Here is a 22,425-nt window from a genome sequence, read left to right as displayed (position 1 = left end):
AGCAAGATGAATTAAGGCGTTGTTGATCTCTTTAGATGTCTGGGGCTTTGGATGGATTGTGTCCCAATGTTTATATTAGTTCTGTCTAGTTGTTTTATAAAACTTCGTTTATCTGGTAGGAAGAGCAGAGCAGCATTTTACACATGTAGTGCCAAGTCTACAACTGAATCAAACGACAAAATAAACAGGCATTCAGGAGTAACTCCGGGGTTAGTTGTGGCGACTTTGTAGCAGATGAAACCACCAGAGGACTGAGCAAAGTGAAGTATATAAAATTCAGAAAGATGAATTTTATCCTATGTTGCTTTCATCCTGAGTGACTGCACCTGAGCACTGGTCCACAGCAGCATCATTTTCACCCACTGAGAATTGGGCCCAGATCTAAGCATAATAGACTTAAGGGATAATATAGATAATCATTAAGGATAAACTAGACAATCATGAGAAACCTGTTCTCTGACAATAGAAAATTCCTGTCACTATTTCTGCGTTGTTTAGGACAGAAAGGCAGAAAAATGCTTACTGTACTATCGGTTGGTTTAGGGGATTATGCCATTATCTTGTAAACATGCACTTTTTTTTTTTTTATTCTAGGTGCCACAGGGACTACTAAAGATGTGTAAGTACTTACTCTACTCTTTCAAATGTGTAACCCTGGACTTATCTTCAGTCTTACAAGCCTTATACTAGATTTAGTCATACATGATTCATCTAGCGCCTAACATATAATCAACACCACCAGCTGTTTATTGTCTTTAGTGACAGCTTCCATCTCCACAAAACAACTTCATGTCTTGTTTACTTCTCTACAGATTCCTTGCCTTATTATTTCTCTAACAGAAATGTCTTTTCTTTGCTTCTGTTGAGAGAGTTGTCTGCCAGAGGTGGTCATGTTACTTCAGACTACTCTTCCCCATCACATACCAGTACACCTTTTTCCAAAGGCCATGACCACATAAATTTCCACCAAGCCCTGTGAGAGATTTAAAGAGACACTTAGGCAAATTTCCCCTCTTTGCAGGAGACACCGTAACCCTTCCAGACTTCCTTTTCAAAGTACCCACCTTCTCTAGATGTTCTCTGCACTGAAGATAGTATCTATATGCTCCTCTTTCTCTCCCTTATCTTTGACGCTGTGTAGCAGAGGGCAGCCCTACCCATCCTGTTTTTCTCTAAATGTGGAAGGTCTGAACCTCTATTGTCCTGTTGCCTCTTGCCAACTTCTGGTTTTCAGAAAAGCAGCAGCAAAAGATCAGCTTTTGTCAGCTCATTTTTCATTTGCTGATTCAGAAATGTGCAGGAACAGCTTTATTTAGCCATAAATTTGTTTTCCTGTCAAAGGAAATATTAAAGAAGTCCTCCCGAGGTCTTGCCTTCTTCTATTTCATATAATTGGTGTTTGCCACTGGAGTTTGAGACTGAGGGACCTGGGAAAGATTTTCATGTTATGCAATAGGAACATTCTTCAGTTTTATTTACTTCATTTAGAATAACTACCCTAATTAGAAGGAGGAATCCTGGTGTAGAAATGAGGGCTGTCAAGGCAGATAAACAAGTGGAGAGAAGAGCTTAACAACAGGCTTGTCCCTGCTATTACAGAGCATGGCTGAGTTCTAACGACAGGTCTCATTTGGCAGATGAACACTTGTCACAGATACTCTTGAGATCTGTGTTACCCGTGTAGTCTGTTTTCTGGGTTTGCAGTGTCAGACAATAAAAAAATTACAGAAGGCAAGCTTATGAGGAACCTCTTCTTGATACAGTCTGCAGCATTCATGCCCTCATTACTTATATATATACAAACCCACTGTTTTTAATTTATATTAAAGCTTTTTTTGTTGTTCAATTTAGATAACTTAAGTGACTGACTTAGAACTGCATCTCTGTCTTTGCTCTTTGGTAGTTTTAAATTTCAAATTGCAAGCACTGTTAAATTATGAATTTAGTAGGCATGTTTCTGTGCTTAAAGGTATCGGTATATGTAGAACTGCATTTATGTGTGTGTAAGCATTTGTTTGGCCAGGCTTTAGGAGTTTAACTAGAGCATCCTGCTTATTAGTGTTAGATCATCTGTCATGTTTCAAAAAAGTATCAGGATAACTTAGAAAAAACTAATTACTAGTGCAGACTTCAACAAAGTGAAAAGGTCAATCCTGGAACCATTACTCATTGAGGTAAGTATAGTGGAACCAGCCAAACAACCTGTGTGAGTAATAGCATGGTTGAGCCTTCTTGTCAGACATTAGAAACACAGATCTGTTAACGAGGACTGGCAATGATGACCTGAAAAGTCCTAAATCAATTATCCTAATATTTAACAGCAGATTTTTACGAAGGAAGTAAAATACCAGAAAACCTATTTTAGTTTCATGGAAATGAACAAAGCAGATTTATATTAACAAACATTATGTATCCACGCAAGCTTTTATTTTACACCTTTTCACTTTTATCAGCTAAAGATTAAAGAAATTCTCTTTAAAAACCCCACGTTTCTTTTGCTGTCAAATTTCAGTCATATTGATTCTGGTCCAGAAAGGCATTTAGGTGTGTCCTTACTTACAGCATACTTTTTGATACAGAAACAGGTTATTCCAACTCGAGATTTCTCATTTCTTGACTGCGGCTCATTGCCAAGGCACCAGCATCTCCTGGAGTGAGCAGTCGGGTGGAAGGAGGGAGGACTGGATCCCGCTCTGAGCCTTCCCGGATGACTGCAGGGAAGCTACTTTACCCTCTGGGCATTGAGTTTCTCCACCAGTAAGATAGGGATGATGATATGATCTTCCTACACAAAGTGCTGTGAGCTGAGGGCCGTGCGGCAACAAGAAGGACGTATGGTCTGGGAACGTGATCTCTGCCTGTGTACTCCAACCCTCAAATCAACGGTGGATCTGTCGGCCAGCTTCAGCCAACGCTCCTGCCCCACTAATAGAGAGAAGTACGTCACAGCTAACTGGAAAACTTAGATATAGGAGGGGTAAAGTGTATGTTAGAAAATAATGCAACACCAGTGATATTCAGAATGTGGCAAAGTTCAGAGGAAGATTAGTAACAGTAGGAAGGAGAGGACACAGCAGTTCAAGCCTGTTTCAAAATATTGAGAAGAAATCCATCAAATACAAATGACAGGCCCTTGTTCCCAAGAAATGCTGAGAAACTGAGGAGATGTAGTCTGTCACTTGGCAAAGTTTAGTGAATCATTTCTGGTGGGACTACTGAGCATGGCTAGAAAGAGTCTGTATAATGCTCAGCACGAACAGAGTCATAAAAGCTGAAGTAAGAAAAATGCGGATGGAATGAATTAATGTGAATGCCTGTCATTTGATATTTAAAATATTATGTGAAAAATGGCAGATTCTTTTACCATCAAATGGACATAGAACTGATGGATGTAAAAGCTGACAGCTGAACCAAGTATATTTTTCAAACTTAGGAGGGTGACAGGAAGCCTCTTGGGATAGACAAATCTTTACCAAAAGAAACATTTATTCTAGCTGAAAATAGAATGCCATTATGTGGATTTGCTGTTAAATCTGCCTACCGGCTACAGGACTCCACCTACACTACCTGCTGAAAAATGTGCTCTCAGTTCTTCTGCAGTAGATGTCAACAACATCTGAGGGAAGATGCAGCGACATGGCAGCAGAACAGTACAAAGCATACAGGACTGCTAAGTTCCTTTTGCTGTCTATTCCTGGTGCAGAAAAACTTATCCTAACGTGCTAGTCCTGGAGGACTCTGTAAATGGAGATATATAAAGATATTTTTTATGCTAGGTTCTTCCTTCATCCCTGACATAAGAAGAAGCTAGAGACACATAGGAGGTAGAGAGGGAGAGAGGCAGGATGTGCTGGACTCCTGTATCCCCATACCCTGTCTGTGAGTCTGGGAGATGTGGCAGTGGGACCCGTGCCGAAATCAAAGGAGCTTCTTTCCATTCCCATTTCCACGCGGTCGGTCGAGTGTTGCTGTTGTAGCTCTGCTCCCCGGAGCCACCCGTGTTCACCCAGCGTGGGCGCAGGAGCAGCACCTGCTGCAGTGCCTTAGCTGGCACCTGGACATTTGAACATCTGAAATTAGTGGGCACCTTTCAAAATGGGGTCTTAAGCTACAGTGTGTGTGAAGGCAAGAGGTGTGTGAATATGCGTAGTGCATAAACTGGAGCAACACTCCTTCCCATGCTGCTTAGAAAGGAGTCCCCAGAAAAGGATGGAAAATGGCTTCTTCCTTAAGTGTCATCACCAGAATTTTTTCTTTCTTATCCCTCTCACGCTTCCATATTCCTTCTGTCTCTGCTCACCTCCTCTTTCCTAGCAGGACTACAACAGATTGCACCCAGTCATCACCCAGCCCAAGAGCTAGGGCCTGTACAATCCCAGATTATATTTGCTGTTGCGCATTTAAGGGAAAAGGTATTGCAAAATTAGACTTTGATTTGTAGATATTCAGAGGAAAGGAAGAAAGCAAAATGTTTAGAAAAAAACTAGACTGCTTAATCATACACCGGGATAATTTGTTTTGGTGAGAGAATGACAGTAATGGTCCAATGATGCCCCATTACAAAACATTTCTAGAACAGAAGAAAATAGCCCTGTTGCCTAGTAGAGTCTTTTTTTTAAAACATTGACATTAATTCCTGTTGGACAATATTGATTATTATTCTTACAACTCCATTTTAGAGGCTTTGAGCTGTGCATGAAGTTGCCAGTGCTTTTAAAGGATTCTTTTCTCTGGATAATGGTTAATCTGGATTATAGAAAATGTTTCCAGTTGTATGAGAAAATCAATCCTGTGACACATTCGGTTGGTTCAACAGAGATGATTGTTTGTGATCTTTTGGCACCCCAAGTCCCTCTTTTTTTTCTGAAATACAGGCCTCATTTCTAGCCACTGATTTCCACTTTCTTCAGCTGGAATTGGCCCACACTAGGACAGAGCAGCTTCACAGTCCTCAAGGAAAGTTGTCTCTGCATTTTTCCGGCTGTATGCATGAGGACTGCAAGGTGGCTTAGGCTACGTGGGGTCAGAGGAGATGGGAAATGTCTTCTGAAATGGCACTAGCTCCTCCAGGGAGGAGTGGCAGGAGGGCCAGAGAATGAGGAGTTTATTGCTTAGTCTCTCTTCAGTGGTAAGACGTAGGCAAAGACAGCGGACGAGGAGGCTCACCCCACTCAGTGCTATGCCCTGCATGAATATAATTTAGGAAAACCGCAGCATACTTAAATTTACCTCAAACTTCTACTATTAAAAGGACCTGTGTGCCCTTACTCACTGTGGTGACTCAGAAGGGATAGTTGGTAATGTTCTGCCAATTAGAAAGAAGATAAGTGTAAGATAATTTCCAACTTGTAGCAGTATTTTTAAGGCATTTGCTACCCTCCCAGGAGAGTGTTACTGAGGTTTAAGGGGTGTTTTCTTGCACTTAAGGCTGCACCTTGCTACGAGCTCTCTGCACTTCAGGCCAAAATCCCATTGACTTCAGGGGTTAGTAATGGCATACAGCCCTGATGATTAAACAGTAGGCACATCTACCATTTAGAATAAATAAATGACAGTAAGAAATGTCATATATTATTGTTCAAGATCATAGTTCAGAAATGCCTATCAAGGCTATGGTATGCATTTAGCCCTAACGCTGGGTAAAGGCCAGCTCTCAGTTTCATTGCCTGGGGAGCAGATCAGAAATTCATGGATCAGCTCCTGATGGGGAGTATCTTTGCATTGCCCCCATAGTCCAGGCAATTGGTCCTTCGATGGGAATATTCAGGTGAGGATATCTGGGTGAACAGCCCGTGCATAAGCGTTTCCACAGCAGAGCCCTCCTTGGGTCGTGGTGCTCCCTTCGCTGTTTGCAGCCTTCCCCGGGCACTGCTATGGCCGAATCTCATGGCTCCCTGAGGTGCAGGACTCCTTCTCAGGCAGTTGTCACAGTTGGCCCCAGCTGTAGGGAAGGAGTGAAGGATGTCTGTGGATTTAACAGAACTCAAATTATCTTGCCTCTATTTTTATTGCTAGGTTGGTAGGTTGGAGACCAAGCTAAGGTGCAGCTGCTGCCCCGATCCATATACAGCCATGCAAGCAGAGCTCAAAGTCCAAATATTTAATCAAAGGTGGGTGAGTGATTTGTGTGAAGACTGATGCTGGGGCACAGACTGAGACTGCAGCACAGGCACTATACCCTCAGGAAGTAAGAATAAAATTTTTCTCTCTTCCATATTACATTTGCCTTCGCACCAGTGCTGATTACCCCCTGCTCCAGTTCAGCTACACCGGACAGTATTTCAGTGGGGGGATTCAAACCTCAGTGACTCCCTATCGATCTACAGACTGACCTTTGATTTTACCCTAAAGGTAAAAGAGAAGTAATTGCCCATTTATAAAGGATTAGTAACAGTTATTTGGTTTGCAAACAACTCTGACTTTGGGAATTGCAGTACCTCATTTTACGGAGAGGGTCTGTGACATCTTTTGGCACAGCTGCTGGGAAAGTTTATCTTTCTTCATCCTCATTCCCGTGCCAGCATGGACACCCAGTCCCTTCCAGTCCTCTTTTTGCGGAATGGCAGCCCAGACTCGTTCCTGTTATGTGTGGAGCCTTTATGTTCCTGTTATGCGTGGAGCAGTGTGGGGACTCACTCAGGAATTTACCTGTTTCAGCTCCCAAATCTACTTTCAGCCATCACTGGTGGGGGTCATGAAAAGTAAGCTTCATCTATTCTCAATCCTTTTCTTTCTTCTATACATTAGATTGGAAAATTGTCGCTTTTTTTGTGCCTGTGTGAGTACTTTACTGAATTGTGGATGACCTGAATTAAACTGGGATCAGTAATAATTCCCTTCTTCCCTTGCTCCTGAATCTACCCAGATGGTCATGGAGTATCTGAAAGAAACAATCTGCTAATGTGCTTTGTATCTTTTGATGTTACAGAGCAGAAGAATCCGTATCAGATGATGACAAAAGGAGGTAGGTGCTCTACCGGGGCTGGCTTTATTTGCAATAGGCTGCAGCGAATTCTGCCGCCAGATGTACATCCTTCCTTCCCTCCTCCTAAGTCCCACCAATAGCACCAAAGCAGAGAAAAAGAAAAAAGAAAAGAAGGGAGGAAATCTCACACAGAGCCCAATATTGATGAGTCCCCCCCACCCCATTAGTGAGTTGGGGAGGGGGGAACTTCATGGCAAGAAGAGCACATTATCTCACAGCTGTAGGTGATGGGCTCGATAAGGGCCAGTGACCTCTGCCTTCATATCAGCCCCGCCACAGAAGATGGCATTAGCACTTGTGGGAGATCTCCGCTGGGCTGGGAATCAAAGGAAGTATGACTCTATCATCAAACAAATCCCAAATTGACTCAGAGCCCTGGGGGCTGGAGGAGGTATGCGTGATTTGGCACCTAATGGGGCAGAGCAGCGTAATGGGGGTCTGCAAGCAGCTCCAGGCACAGCAGAGGCTCTTGAGGACCCAGATTTTCACCTCCCTGCATCAGTCCCTGCTTTTCATGCAGGCCTCGGAGCCAGAAGGTATGCTCTGCAACGCCATGAAGAGGAGAGGTTTGGCCTATGAAAGTAACCAACACCCTCATGCTCCTTCCTACTAACAGTTTTCTCCAAGTGTGGCCCTAAGCAGGGGGATGCAGGTCCTATTTATTAACGAGGAGAGGTCAAAGTGCTGTTTAATCGGTGTGTGTTGTTTGAAGTGAGGTGCTTTGGTGGTCGTAGTGTCAAGCCTTACTGTCAGATTGGCTCTGTCCTCAGCTGGATATATTCAGTGTCTAGAAGAAGCTGGGCAGTTGGGGTTTATTGTCACAAGACAGTTGGGATTTAATGAAAAATATTAGGAATTTGAGTGAAAAATAGCTCCTTTCGCAGGCTTGGGTCCCACTTAAGAGTAGCAGCTAGCCTGATTTTTTTTTTTTGCCTGGCACCATATTAGCAAGAACGTGGCACTTAATAGGCAGTTTTCCCATAGCCATGGGAGAGGAGGGCTCCTCTGCAGATGTTCGTGCAGAGGTGCCCTCCTCTCTCACCATCCGTGGTCTTTGTAATGCTGCTGCGTGACATCAACATTATAGGGAGAAGTGTGACAGTTAAGCTCTGATGTCTCTTTAATTGTTTCTTTAAATCAGGAACTATGGTGGCGTGTATGTTGGCCTGCCGTCGGATGCGGCTGCCATGGTTTCCAGTCAGACGAAAGCTACACCAAAAGGTATTGGAAGGTTGCGTTTTGCATTTCTCCTGCTTCCTCGGTTTAATTTTATCTATTAGGATGTATTTCCTTTAAAAATCAATTATTATTTCAGACAGACTGGCTAGCCTTGGAGCCTCTTAAGGCAATGGGGCTATTTATAATCGTTAAAGTGATTGTTCCCATTTATTTAAATTTTAACACACTTTTGCAGAAGGATCCTAGAGCAGATGCTGACAATGTGGTACATTGTCTTCTGAACAGCTTCTCCACGCTCTGAGTGCTCTGTGAATTCAAAGAAAACAAAACCCTGTTAGGACTAAGAGGCTGTGATAGATGCACTTGCAGAGCCTCCGCGCTATTTTTGGTTTTGAAGGTGTTTACTTGCATTGTGGTGAATTCCAGTAATAACAGTTAGTAGGTGCTCGCTTTCAGGTTTATTTCTGTTTTCATATGAAACCCAATGGAAACTGTTTCTTTTCCATGTGATATTTTCGAACAGTGGGAAAAAGCATTAGCTTTATAGGTACTTAATAGACAAGTCATAAACATACAGTTATGAAATCATGTAATATTGTTTAGATTTAATACAACAAAATGCTACTGTCATATACGTACAGCACAGAGTTTAGTCACTGGCTGGTGCTTCCAAAATTCACTGCAAAACAAAAAAATGAAGAAAAATAACATTATTAACCAAAATAATAGTAACTGGTTTTGGAAGAGTAGTACCTTTCTTGCATGGTTTTTTTTAAATGGTGTTCTAAATTAGTGATATGTCACAGTGTTTTAACCATCTCTATCTTTTTTTTTCTCATTAAGATTAGAAGGAAATAAACACATCAAGATGCAAACAGCTGGAGGTACAGTATGTCTTAATTAAAGTTATATGCTTGACATGTATTTGAACAGAAACAAGGTGGCAGTGCTCCCTGTGCTGCTCTCAGGTAGTCTGGGAATCGCCCAGTTACTTCTCCAGCTGCAGTGTAACTCTTGTAAAGGCTGGGCCAGGGGCCAGTTCTCAGTGGTGCAGATATAATTTAGAAAGTGGGTAAAGTCACCTTCTCGGTGAGAAGTGAGAAGCAAGGAAACTCCGTATTACTCCATTTAGGAATGAATAAAAATCAAATGTCCTTGTATTCACCTTCAACCACACCACAGCTAATCCTGCAGTGGTACTGAGACCTCCCATGAGAGGTGAGGTGCATCAGCAGTGCATAGACCAGCATCTGTAGAGACAAAGCTTTTCCCAGGAAGGAGTAGTTTGCAGTTAGAAAACATCTTCTCCATTTTGGGGAGGATCTTGAGGACCAAAGTGAGGCACCCACTAAGTAACGTACTGGAGCTTTCCTCTTGCTATGGGAGAACCTGGGGGGGGCTTTGTTCTCCACCAGCCAGAATAGGGTAGTGAAGATTTATAGGCTCTATTCCTGACTTAAGAGTTTCAATTAACTAACTAAAATAAAGTCCTTTACGAGTTCACAACTGAAGAAAAATAAAACAAGCTAAATTTCCATTCAGAATTTGAACTAAATAAACATTGCTAAATTTTGGAAGGGGACTGTTTTGATGTCTAGCTAGTGGGGAGGGGGAAATTATAAAGCTGCCAACAATTGCCGTAGGAAGCAGAACCCTTTCCTAATTTAGGTGAAGAGCCAGAAACAGTTATGGCTGGTCCCAGTGCTGGAGGCAGGCCTAGTAAAACAGAACAGACATACACTGATTATCTTTAATCACGTGAATGGTTAAAGCTCCATGGACGTTGCTAGGAGCACTGTCATACAGGGAGACCTTCAGTTGGTCATCTAATTTCATTATACTAATTTCAGTAACCCAGCTGAGACGTGTAAGCTAGGAACACTGTCACCCTTGACCTGGGCAAGACTGAAGCACCTTCTTGAGGTTGCAGCTTTCCATCTGTAGTTGATGAACAGAGCCTGGGTTAATTGGGTCTGTGTCTAGGTGCTTTAGTTAAATGCCTGTGGTTGGGTAGAATCAATCACTTGACATTTTTGGCTATTCAGAATAGTTGAAAGTGCACTTTGTTTTCACTGGTGCAAGATCAGGGCTTGGCTGCTGACACGCTAAAAAAGACTTACACAGATAAGCACCTTTAAATCTGCAAAGGGTCCTCTGAGCTCCACGAGTTTATGTGCCTGTGTGTCTGCAGGTCATAGGCTACAAATCTCTCAGCTTCTAACGATGACCTAGTTCTCTGGTTTATGTATAGAGTGTTACTGTATTGCTTTACCAATGTTGTTTTACCACTCCAGCTAAATCTGTTTGTTCCTTTCTTTTTTTGAACAGTCTTCTACTAAGACCAGTTGCCAGTGCTTTAGAGAGAGCTGTCTTTGTGGTGAAGATTTTTATATTTACGTAGCCTTCCGGAGAGCAAGAGAGATCAGAGCACCAAAAAATCTAAACTGTTGCAAGTTCCAACTACGGGTAAAGCTTGAAGTACAGTGTTGAATGAGTTTCCTATGGCAGTTGCATTATGGAAACCTCCTGCTGTTCTCCAGTGAAAAATGAAATTAATGAACTCATGGTGGATGTTTCTGCACAAGAGCTAACTTTGATGATCTGCAACTTATTTCTCTGTGGCCATATTGCAGATTTCATCAGCTATCAGCTACGCTTCATATATTTTCTCCAACAATTTTTGATAGATTTTATATAGAGAACCATTACTACTGTCCACTTGATAGTTCCTATGGTAGGTTCCTATAAATTAATTGTTAATTTACTTCAGAGTAATATATTTGACAGGTTTGCATCCTTTTGGTAATATTGCAAATTTTAATATTTTTGCTGTGAAAACTTAAGAATAGGGTGAAATAAGCGTAAGACCATTGGGTTCTTTATAATTACTACTGTCACTTTTATACAGTGAGACAAATATTAGTGTTTAATTTTCACCTTTAGGAAGACATTGCTCAAGTAAATTTATTTAAATAAGAACAATGTACTTCATCGTAATATTTACGTGTCTGTTTTTATTTTCTTCAGCTTTATCTCTTTTATAAAGCATTACATGGAGAAAAATACTAATGAACCAAACTATTATGTTATGTCTTCCATTCTGTGTAATATTATAATGACATTTCCTTGTGTAAGGGTGAAGTGATAGTATTTTCAGAGATAGTGGGACTAAACTCCAGTGCTACATCCTCCTGAATTGTAGAGGATTTTTGATCACTATTAGAGTTTTGTATCCCTGATTCATCTCTAAGCATCTCTAGGATGGAAAATTATAACAGAATGAGTGTTATTATTACTTTAGCAAATTGTTGTATTAAATAACGGATGGGAGGTTTTAAAATAATTAAGTTTATAACAACTGTAGGTTTCCCAAAGAACATAAAACAGATTGTACGTTTCCATATGGCTGAACACGTATTTAAATTATTAAAGCCTTTTGCATAATTCTTCAGTCAAACTTATTTTAATAGGACAAAGTATGCCATACACTTAAAAAAAAACCCAAACCCAAAAAAACCCAGCCCACACCACATTAATGTATCACCGTAGATTAATGACCACTTTTAAAACTAAAAGAGAAAAGTAAAGCAGAAAATTTGGACATGAAGAAGTAAAACACTGTGAACCATGAAATTCCTGCCCATTTCACCGATATCTATTAAGACCAATGAACAACCACTGACTATGATTTCCAGTAACTTGCAGCTCTGGCTGTGGTGGTAGTTTGTTTGGTGTGAGGCCCATAAAAAGAAGTATTTAAAAATATTCCTTGCTTGTCCTCTTTTAAGTATTTTTGACATTATTTACTGCTATTCTGTAGAAATCTGCTACTTGGGTTACCAATGATTTCAGGCTTCCAGCTCTCAAAGACAAAAACACATCTCATGGTTGACCCCTTCAACCTAGAACCAAGATGAAATAAGCCTGAAGATTAAGAGGTGGTGTTAAAATATCTCAGTATGAATGAATGTCTGTAGATGACATCTGCAGTCTTGTTCTTGCAAGCCAAGCTGATGAGAACTCCAATAGCACTGGGTAATAAACATGCAGGTTTGCTTCCCACCTGCTTACCTTACCATAAGTGTATAGTTTCCACATTACATGTTCCACAAATGGTCTAAATGGTTTGCACAGCACAAGTTTATTTATCACAAAGCAATTAGGCCCATGTCTGACCTGATCATGATTGTCTTTCCCAAAGCAGAAAAAACACCAGGCATCCTAGGATACATCGTAGTTCAGCTAGTGCTCGAAAAGCCAACAACAGATGCCAGTAATCTCCCCAGTTATTTGTCCACTTCTATCCCTCAACTGCTGGGAAGAACCATCAAAAAGGTGGACAGGGCTAAATTTGAACACCACTTGTTCTGCTACTGACATCTGAACCCCCATGTGTAGGCTGAGGGAAGAAAGAGGTAATCTTTAACGAAAAGCTCCTAGCAGTTGGTCGTGGGACAGTTGAAAGGGTACTTTTTCTTGTTTTACGTCATTGCTTAATTTTTCCTGTGCAGAGCTGCAGAGAAGTGTGGAGCACTTTGCAGAATTGGCCTCTTAATGATTCATCCTCTGAATGTGTGGGAGGTATGGTGGTTTCTTAATATTTTTGTTCCTCTGCATCTTTTCATCTCAAAAGCTTACTGTTCAACTGACGAATGTTTCAGTATCATGGACTGGAGCCTCTGCAATAGATATACATTCATTTATGCCATGCAGGCCTGTACCCATCAGACTGAAGAGATAGGGCCATGCCCTTGTCTTAGATTTGCAGATTCTTGTCTTTTGTTTTCCCAAAGACCCACAGATCTAGAAACTGTGTGACAGGACACTGTATTCCGTCTTGGCCAAATTCCACTTAGGGAACTGATTTTCTGCTCATCAAAATTCCTCTATGCTGAGCAGCATTTCTTAAGCCTTTGTTAATAAAAGCACAGGACATTTAATGGAGAAATGAGTATATCTGCTCTTTCAAAACATACAATCTATGGATATTCCTCTTAGGAGCAAGCACACAAAAGAAACCCTATATGCCAGCTGCCAGCTGTGCATTTGATGGCATCCTTGGAGGATATTCAAGCACTCAAATGATGGTTCAATGTAAGAATTGAGAACAGAACACAAGGAGCCATTGAATGGCAGAGTTATTATTAAGGAATATACTTTGGTTTTGTCAAAACATTTGGAATTACCATTTGTAAAGATGAAACATTTAAATGTTGGGGCTGTAATACCATTTCCTTGGCAGTTGTCACTCTTTCTCCAGCCAGAGCTGAGGAGCTAGTGAAAATAGTTTAGCAATGACAGTGGATTCAGGCTTTATAATCTCAGACTCTCCGATTTGACATTCTTTGACAGTCCAGAAATACTGTGCTTGAATTCACATAACTCAGACATTTGAATCTTGAAAAATTCTGCAGTATCAAAGCATAGGGTTGAAACTACAGTTTGTGCTTAGCTGGGAAACAATCCAAATATCTTGTTGGATTACAAATTTTGGTCTGGTGGTACAAACTATTTCACCTCGAAGGCAGCTGCTCCTTTGAATTACACTGATGAGACAGTGCATTTATTTTGCTTTCTTCTTAATGCAGAACCTGGAGCTTAGTTGTAAGGACTCAACTTCTCAGTAGCTGGGTATTCCAGATGGAGGTACTCCCCATCTGGTGTGTGCCATCCACATCACAGTGTAGTTCAGAGGATGTGACATAGCTTTAAACCTCTGTTTCACTCAAGGGTTAAGTCTGTCACTAAAAGGGTTGCAGAAGACCTGGTAAAGTCCATTGTAAGCTCAGTTAGGACTTTATTCACTAGAAGTGAAATCCTCTCATAGCAAAGAGCCCCCCACAAGGCTGAAGATGCAGAAAAACGTAAAGGTGAAATTTTTCTCTAATGAACACAAAGGCAAAGTACTGATTTACTTGATTTCATCCTGCATGTCTAGCAGAGGAGACTCTGCTGTATTGGACTATGGTTGAAATGGCATCACTAGCGTATTGTTCCCTGTCACCCACACAAGTCTAGTGAGTCTCAATAATCATGCTTCCCAAGCAGTCGGTGAGTCACTGCTGATCTGTTTTCTGCAAAGTAGACCTCTGTTTGGTTCCCATGGTGATCAGAAGTGACAATTATTACAGACTGCTACTACGGTTCCTCAGTTGCGTGTACCCACAAAAAGAAGCTCTTACCTGGTTATAGTTCCTTGGAGTTTTGCAGTACATCATCATCGCTTCCTATTGCAGCATTTTGAACACTTCAGGTGAATTGGCTTTGTGGAGAACATGCTGGAGGAGGGTGTTTTGTGGAGTATTTTTGTTTTGCAATGTATTTAGAAAAAGACTAAGAAAATAACGGCTCTGTAAACTTTCCATAGAGCAATGGTGTGCCAGTATCGCAGGAAATCTTTTGAGGCTGGGCTAAATGATTCAACCCTTGTTTTAACAAAACACGTGCACAGAACTTAGATTTATCATAATAGGAGTGATTTCATTTTACACGATCTGACAGTTTTTACTGTAACCCTAGGTTTGTCAAACAAAGCAGTATTTCCCAGACAGCAGAAACCTGCTTGTGGGTGCTTAGATCAGCTGTCACCCATGTTGTGGGAACTTCTGTGTAGTGGGTACTTATCTGTTCATTATTAAAATACCTATAGCTGAAGATAGGACCCTGCTTGTGAAACAGATCATTCCATGAAGTGCAGTGAAACTCTCGTTAGCTTAACTGTACTGAGAAAAGAATTAGAAAGACACCATAGGATGGAGCCTGGATGAAAGGAACTTTGTGTGCCAGGAAGGAGGAAATACGTAGGAGAATAAGGATTATAATATTATGCAGTAAAGACAGATGCAAAAGGAGGTTAGGAACTGAAAATGACGTAAAAAAGGAAACAGTTTAATTAGTATCTGCTCCATTTCTCTGTGATTCTAATCTCTCGAAAGTAGAGCAAGAAGTAGACCACTGCCAAATAGTTTTAAGCCTGAAGAGAAATGGGGATTGGCTTATCGGTTCATTCCAACCCTCAGATGTCTGAGATTGCAAACCTTTTGGGAAACAGCTTATCTCATTTTTATTTGCTTAATGCCCAGTGTAATGAGCTCATGAACCTTATATGTCCTTTTGGGTGTTACCAGGATATATAAATATCCTGCCTTCTCTTTCAAAATTGTGGTGGTGTTCCTTTTGTTTCTGTCTCTCTATGCAGACTGAACCTTCTAATTACTTTGGAAGTTTGCATCACACTTGAAAAACAATTTAGCAGACTGAGAAAATACACAAGATGTAGAAATCATTAACAGGCATAGTACAAGGAAAGATTATAGAACATGTGACAAGGAAGCAATAGCTTAATCTGAAAAACAGAGTAGAGTTAGAACCAAAGCTTTGGTTTACTTATGCCATCTATTTTACATTTCTCATAAGTAATGGATCACTGTGCAAGTGATTAGTTTGGATCACAGCACCCTTATCAGTGCTCTGGGAATTAGCAGTCCACTTACAGAGTTTTGTTTATGGTCTTTGATTCCTATGTTATAGCAGATGGCAGTAATGTGAAATACTAAACTCCACCCTTAGCCTTCATTGCCCATTTTTTATGTTGGCCAAATCTCAGTGTTGTCTGCAGGATGGCTTCAGCTCCATAAAAGCTGAGCTCACTGGATCCTTACTGTGAGGCTATGATTCAGAGCGACATGTTAATTGGAGGCAGGTCATATTCAATAGCTGTTCTGTGGGGGGATACCAGACTGCAGGAAAATGTAAGACTGTTTATTGGAGTTAGAGATGTATTCAAACTTTGGAGAGAGTCCACATTGCATGACTACCAAACTCTACTTGACAGAACACAAACATAGCACTACATGCATAATTAAATAAAATCAGGGAGGTAATGCACACCTTTCAGCTTATATCTGTTATCATATTTATGGTTACATATTACTGGACACTGACCTTAACTTTCAGTTGTGAATATTTTCCCACAGCTAAGTTTGCATTCCCCAAATGATATTGCTGTAAGGAAAAAACTTGGAAGCATTCCCACTACCTGGTTTGTCCATAGGAGCTTTACATGCTTTTGGGAAATCAGCCAACAGATTTTCTTTAAAATTAAAAGATTTAATTAGATCTTAATGTATAAATAGTATAAACTTGAGCAAACTCCAAGTATCTGGTTATTATAACAATGTACTTCACCTCTGAAGCCTCACAAGAAACCAGTTGCCTACTTCTTTTTCCTCTTCCAAATCGTGGGTTACTTTAATAAATAAATGATTAAATTCTTTTACTGTTCTATCAAAGGAACTGCTTTGGATCATCAGATAAAAACAAACCATTTTTTGGCAGGGAATTAATCTGTAATAAGGAAACAGTGCCAGCCAGGGGAGATGGAGCTTCTATAAATGCCAAATTCTTTTTAATAGAATGAATAATGGTTGGAAAACTTACACAGCACTGTTAAAGAGTCTTTGTTCAAGACATCATTGCTTGTATAAGCATTGCTTCTTGAGAAACCCAAGATTTCCAGTGAAAAGAATCCTGAAAATCCCTACTTGGAAAATAATTTCTGATTTCTAATAATAATTTGCCAAGAAAAGCATTATATTTTTCCCTTCGAATTTCAAGACGAAGCCAAATTCTCATCTGAACCAGAGGTGAACAACCAACCTCTTCTTGCCTGCAAACAATTGCAGACAATTCTCATTCAGAGCTACAAGAAAAAAGATAAATGGTATTGACTAGCTCTATCATAGTGTCATATATGTTCATATACTTGAAATTAAGCCTGATCTTCTTTAACAAATAGGCTAGATTAGACTAGATTTCATGTTTCATCCTTTCAGGTATTTTCATGAAAACATGATATTATTCCTTCATTTTTTCCTGTTGGCTGAAAAAATCCCTGGCAAAAAAATTTCTGCTATATTTGTTGTAAGAATGTGTAATTCATTATAATTTTCAAAACTTCTTGCACCATTTCCCATTTTTATCTTGACACAACCTCTGGCATAAGACTCTGCCACAGACTAGGTTTTACCCAAAGGGCTAGGCTCACACCTTCGCTCAGGTGAGCACTCCAAGTAGGTGCCACTGGAGAACGTTTTTATCCTGAACGCTTTGCTACTGAGCTGTTTTTTTCAACTTCAGTTGAAACATGTATAATGTTGCCTGATTGTTCTGTAGGAGGAGCATTTACTGCACATGTGACTATCATCTTGGGATTTGGACTGGCATGGTTTTAGGAGTCTTCCATTCCTCAGTGTAGGGTCTTGAAACCTCATCTTACCTCCTGCATGATATCTCCTTCAGATATGTCTGTGGACAAGCAGCTTTGTGCTACGAAGTTGGAAGGCATAAAATGGTGGGAAAGTGTCTCTGTCGCATTCCAGTTTGACAGTGATGTGCAAAACAAGAGTAAACATTACTGGTAGATTAGTTGGAGAGATGGCTTTGCAACATCGCACAGTCTCTTTGGAGCGGCTTGAAATGATGACAAAAGGAGCAAGATAATAGGGAATCAGGTCCTGTGATTCAATATCATAAATGCCTGTATTAGACTTTACGAATTATAGCAGTATCCCTTGTACTGTCACTGTGGTTGCCACAAAGTAGTTGCAGTCTTGTAATAATTTCACCCGCACACCTCCGTAGATAGCAAGGGAAATTACTTCCAGTTGACAGTGGCTGACCATTTGACCCACAGGTTTTCTTGCCTAGGTCATGGGGTCAGGCTTACGTGCACAGAGTGTAGCTCATCATAATCTGAAAACCCCACTTTGCAACCTCCTGGTTTTGCCCTGTGGCTCTGCCGTGCACCTTCACGGTGTCTACCAGTGTAAATAGTCAAAGTGGTTTGAAGAACCAGCTGGTTGACTGGTGAGGCAGAAGGACACCCCCGTGACGCACTCCCTCTGTTGATCCCGCTGTCTTCTTGGTGCTCTGGGTGAGGCACGGTGGCTTCACACCCACTGAGGGACCAACCACCTATTACCAGTGATCGTCCCCAGGCCGGTTATACCATGCCATACCCAACCCGTGACAGCAGACCAGTACAAACAGCGCTGCTGTGCTGGAGAGGCTGGCCTTGCCTTCGGCTGGCTGAAGTCTTAAATAGCGCTGGGATTTGTTTTTCTGCTTCCCTCACTCTCTTAGCAGCAAAACCCAAGTGGCTGCGCTGAGTTTCCTTTTATGTGCCTCCTGCACAAGCCTTATCTTCAGAACTGTGCTGGTGACAATCAAATTAATCACTGTCCCGTCAGCAGCTGCATGTCAGGCTCTCCCGGCAGCCTCAGAGGGGGTGGGCTGTAGCCTGGGATGTCGGAATAAATCCTTGTCCAAAGTAGGTCAGCAAACTGTGGCTGGCCTCGAGAAACAGCTTTGATCAGAGACAGCAAATTTCTCAATATTGCTGGCAATCATTTTCTTCAAATGTCTTTCATGGGAAAGAATCCTACAGACCCGGATGGCAACGCTAGTTCCCTAAAGCCCTCTGGCAGAATTTAACAGAAAAGATGTTCTGAAGAGAGAGAATCCCAAAGGCTTGTTAAAAACACCCTAAAAATGCATAAGGAATCCTTTGTAAGGAGCCTTGATACACCTCTGCTCCTCTCATTTTTGTAACATTCAATCGATCGCTCCTTAAAAGCTGCCAATGTCTTAAGTTTTTATTTCATATTATCTATACACATAATTTTAGCAGTTAAAAATTTACCTTTTTTTCAAAACACATTTCAAATTTTGAAAAAAGTTACTCTATGTCTATTATCCCGATTTCCAGGAAATTGCCCAAATTAATTAATCAATCACTTCAAAGCTTGTGGTTATTTGTTTTTCACTTTAGGGATTAGTTTTAATAGATGGACTCAAGTGCTGGTATTAAAATGAGGACTTACCTCATTTTACAAAATATTTAGCGACGACAGTGCGAACAGTACTACTTGTCACTTTGCCACTGCCTGTGACAAAGTTATAGTTTATGGACATAACTTAAAAATCAAATTATTTTAAATAACTTTGCTTCTTATGGAGCTTTTAGGTCAAGTCTGAAAGATAATAGAGTCTATAAAAACATTGTCTCTGGGCTAGTTCAGTTTGTCCTCTAAGCCATAAAAATGTCTCTGAGGTTTTTTTCTGTACTGAAATCCATGCTGTTGTCCAGTTTCAAAGTGATTCATTATAGCTGTGTTCTAGCCTCTCTACAGATGCTACTATTATTCTGCAATGAAAAAAGGCACCCAGCCATTTCTGGGTGCTCTGTAAAGTCTTCAAAGCAAGATAGCTTAAAATAAATGTTTGCATCCTGCTATGTTTTTATGACCTCCAATGCACTTTGGGCACTACTAAACTATAAATAACATCAAAAGATTCACTCTCTCATGCTCAAACCCCTAAAATAATCTAGCATTAAAAAATTAAAGAAGCTTCTTGATACATTTGTATGATGACACATTTTTTGACAATGTGATCAAATTTTTTTTTTTCCACAGGATACATACTAAAATAGACTAACCTAATTAGATATGTATGAAAAAGTGGATTTTCCCTTGAAATTTTGCAAATATTTGTTTATTCATTTTATCATTGGTTTGTCATTGCTTTGGGCCAATTTGTTGCCCAGGAATATGCTTTCCTGTGCAAGTTCGACAATAAAAATGTAATTTTTTTCTCTCTTTCTCTTATTTTTGAAGTACTGAAAGTTGGTTCTTGGTTACCCAAAGATGATCTTATTACCAGGGGTAACATGTGCTAAGGATTGTTTGTTGCCATCTAAAATTTGGAATAAAAATGTCAAGCCTTCAGCTTGATGAATCTCAAATTATTTTGTTTTGCCATTACTGTAATTTACTGGGAACTCAAAAGTTTTCATCCTGCTGCTGAATGGGTTAAAATAAACTTAAAAAGAACAAGCAGGCTGGTACTCTTACTGCTTCCTGAAAACTAGTGTAGGTACATCAGGGGATAAGAGGCATCTGAAGATCTGAAGAAATCCCAGCATCTGCCTTTGGGTGGACAGTCACTCCTCAGGAGCGTGATGTGAAAATGTGAAGGTTTCCTAACCGCCCAGAGGACAAGCCTGTAAAAAATAGTTATTCACTCATTTATTCTCTCTGTGTCTTTTTTGTTGTTATTATTACTTAAAGGTAGCTACCTGTGGAAGAAAGCCAAAAGTACACAACTGCTATTTTTCAGCAGGTTCTGTGTTTGCCTGGTTGGTTTTGATTTTTATTATCTGATTTCAGAGCTAAAAATAGACACGAGGGGCTGGGAATCAGAAACTCCAGCCTTCCTTATGCCACAGGCTTGTTGGTCTTGGCTGAACCACTTAGGTGGAATCCTACAAAAAACAGTTCTTAGCCTTGAATGCTCAAGCAAAGGGCTTTTGTTCTAATGATGTCCCGGTACTCCTTCCCTAGGGAAAGCCGAGAGGAGTTTGTAGTGGTAAGCATGTTTCAGAGGCTCTTGGGACCACCGTTGAGGCTGGGTGACGTGGTGAGGAGCCCGCACATCGCCAGCAGGCAGTCTAGCAAGGGGCTGGATCTCCCTCTCTGCCCTCTCCCTCCTTTCTGCCACCTCACAGAAGTTTCTCTGCCCAAGAAGCGCAGCCCCAACGCGTTTTACATTGGCCGGAGAACAAGGATTTATCACCTCTTATGTCTGCAATAAAGGAAGGCGAAGGAGAGGGGTTTGGAGGTGAGCAGAAAAGCGAGAGCGTGTTAGTGATGCCGATGAAGTGTTGTTTGTTGAAATGCTGCTCCCTGCGCTTCTTCAGTGGAAATTACTCTTTTCTACATGGAGAAACAATCAGTAGCTGAACTTCATTACAAATGCCGAGAAACATTACTCACGTTAGCCAAACAGCTTTTTTTTCTCCTCTTTAAAAGCCTCACAACCTGTTACTGTTTCCAGTTATAGCTTGGCAATGAGTTTTTGCGTTTAAGTAGGAAAAAACAAATAATCCCTGATTTCATTCCCCGTTCAAATGCAACAGGATAGATCCTCCTGCGAATTCTCCCATCGTGTTCGCAGCTCCATCGGGGTTGGAGCAGCAGGGATGCCAAACCGTGCAAGCTGGCCCGCAGCTCTGTGCGTGCACGTGCTCTGAGCTGTAGTCAACGCTTTTTTGGCTCGGAGGGATGTCTGTGTCTGTGTTTCTTTTCATTTCACAACATTAATTCCAGCAGTGCCCACTTTCTGGGTTGAACAGCTGCCAGTGCACCTGTACAGAAAGCCCTGGCAGCAGCACTCTTGCGTGGTTTTTCTGTGGCTTTTAGCAAAAATCCAAACATTGCAAGGACTTGGAGGGAGTTTTTCACGCACTGAGATCTGACTGAGTAAACAGCTATTTTTTATCTTGCTTGAGAGTGTCACTTCTCCCCATATCCCAGTGATGTCTGTGTCTAAGCATGAGTCTCTTCTGACTCTAAGGGCAAGTGTTAAACTCGTCACTGCTCCCAAACTGTTTGGACAGACCGGACAGCTCTGCAGAGGTCCAGTCTGAGAAAAAAACTCCAGTGCACAAAAAAAAAATCCAGATTTAACCTTGTTTTGCCCAAGAAAACGTGTGGATTATGTGACCAACTTTTGTTCATAAGAAAAGGTTGAATTTGGGCAAAAGGCTTGTTTACTCTCCACTGTGACCAGGGAAAGGCTCAATGGTAGAGGTAAGAGGTATTTCAGTGTTTCCCTTACGTCCAGCCTGGGATCACTTTGGTCCTCAATTTAGCATTAGAGGTTTTCCTTCTTGCATTCACATCCTCCAGCTGATAAAATTGCAGGAGTGTCACGGCTGCAAGGGATCCACCAGCTCTTGCTTGTCTCGGGGACCTGAAGAGGATGACGAGGTGGTGGGGCTGGGCTTCCCCCGGGCACCGGCAGTCCTCTCTCCAGGGTCCCAACTCTCCAGCTGCAGCCTTGGGCAGGAGATGCCCTTTCACAGCGGTGGCAAAGATAGGAGAGATCCCAGCATGTTCCCACAGTGTTATGGGACCCATCAGACTCCAGTGGAAGACCATGACTTGCTGAACCCCAGCTGAGCAGTAGGAGCCAAGATGTTTTCATGAAATCACCCATAGTGACCAGCCATTACTGCCTGGAAAGATCTCCTTTCCTGAGGTACTTCCAAGGGGAGGATCTTGTGGCATTTCCCAAGGACTGGAGAGATTGGGTCAGCAGGTGGCACAGTGTGAAGATTGGAGAGAACAAAGCCTGCTTGCTCCACTCCTGAGGAGTCTCAGTAAGAAAGATGTGCTGTGGATGAAAAGCACCAAATG

The 22,425-nt window shown here is 41.3% G+C and overlaps 1 long non-coding RNA gene and 1 other non-coding gene across 2 annotated transcripts; both read left to right on the top strand.

The window, feature by feature from the left end:
* Nucleotides 1–592: 592 nt before the first annotated feature.
* LOC104316080 (uncharacterized) lies at nt 593–8,155 on the top strand. Its single transcript, XR_011328859.1, has 4 exons — nt 593–619; nt 6,016–6,110; nt 6,866–6,964; nt 8,127–8,155. It is a non-coding gene; the product is annotated as an uncharacterized protein (transcript).
* An 848-nt stretch (nt 8,156–9,003) lies between these two features.
* On the top strand, nt 9,004–21,509 carry LOC138690066 (uncharacterized). Its single transcript, XR_011328858.1, has 3 exons — nt 9,004–9,048; nt 10,493–12,745; nt 20,569–21,509. It is a non-coding gene; the product is annotated as an uncharacterized lncRNA (long non-coding RNA).
* Nucleotides 21,510–22,425: the final 916 nt, after the last annotated feature.

Source organism: Haliaeetus albicilla, chromosome 19 (assembly GCF_947461875.1).
Source record: "Haliaeetus albicilla chromosome 19, bHalAlb1.1, whole genome shotgun sequence".
NCBI lineage: Eukaryota > Metazoa > Chordata > Aves > Accipitriformes > Accipitridae > Haliaeetus > Haliaeetus albicilla.
This window is presented reverse-complemented; position numbering and strand designations above follow the sequence as displayed.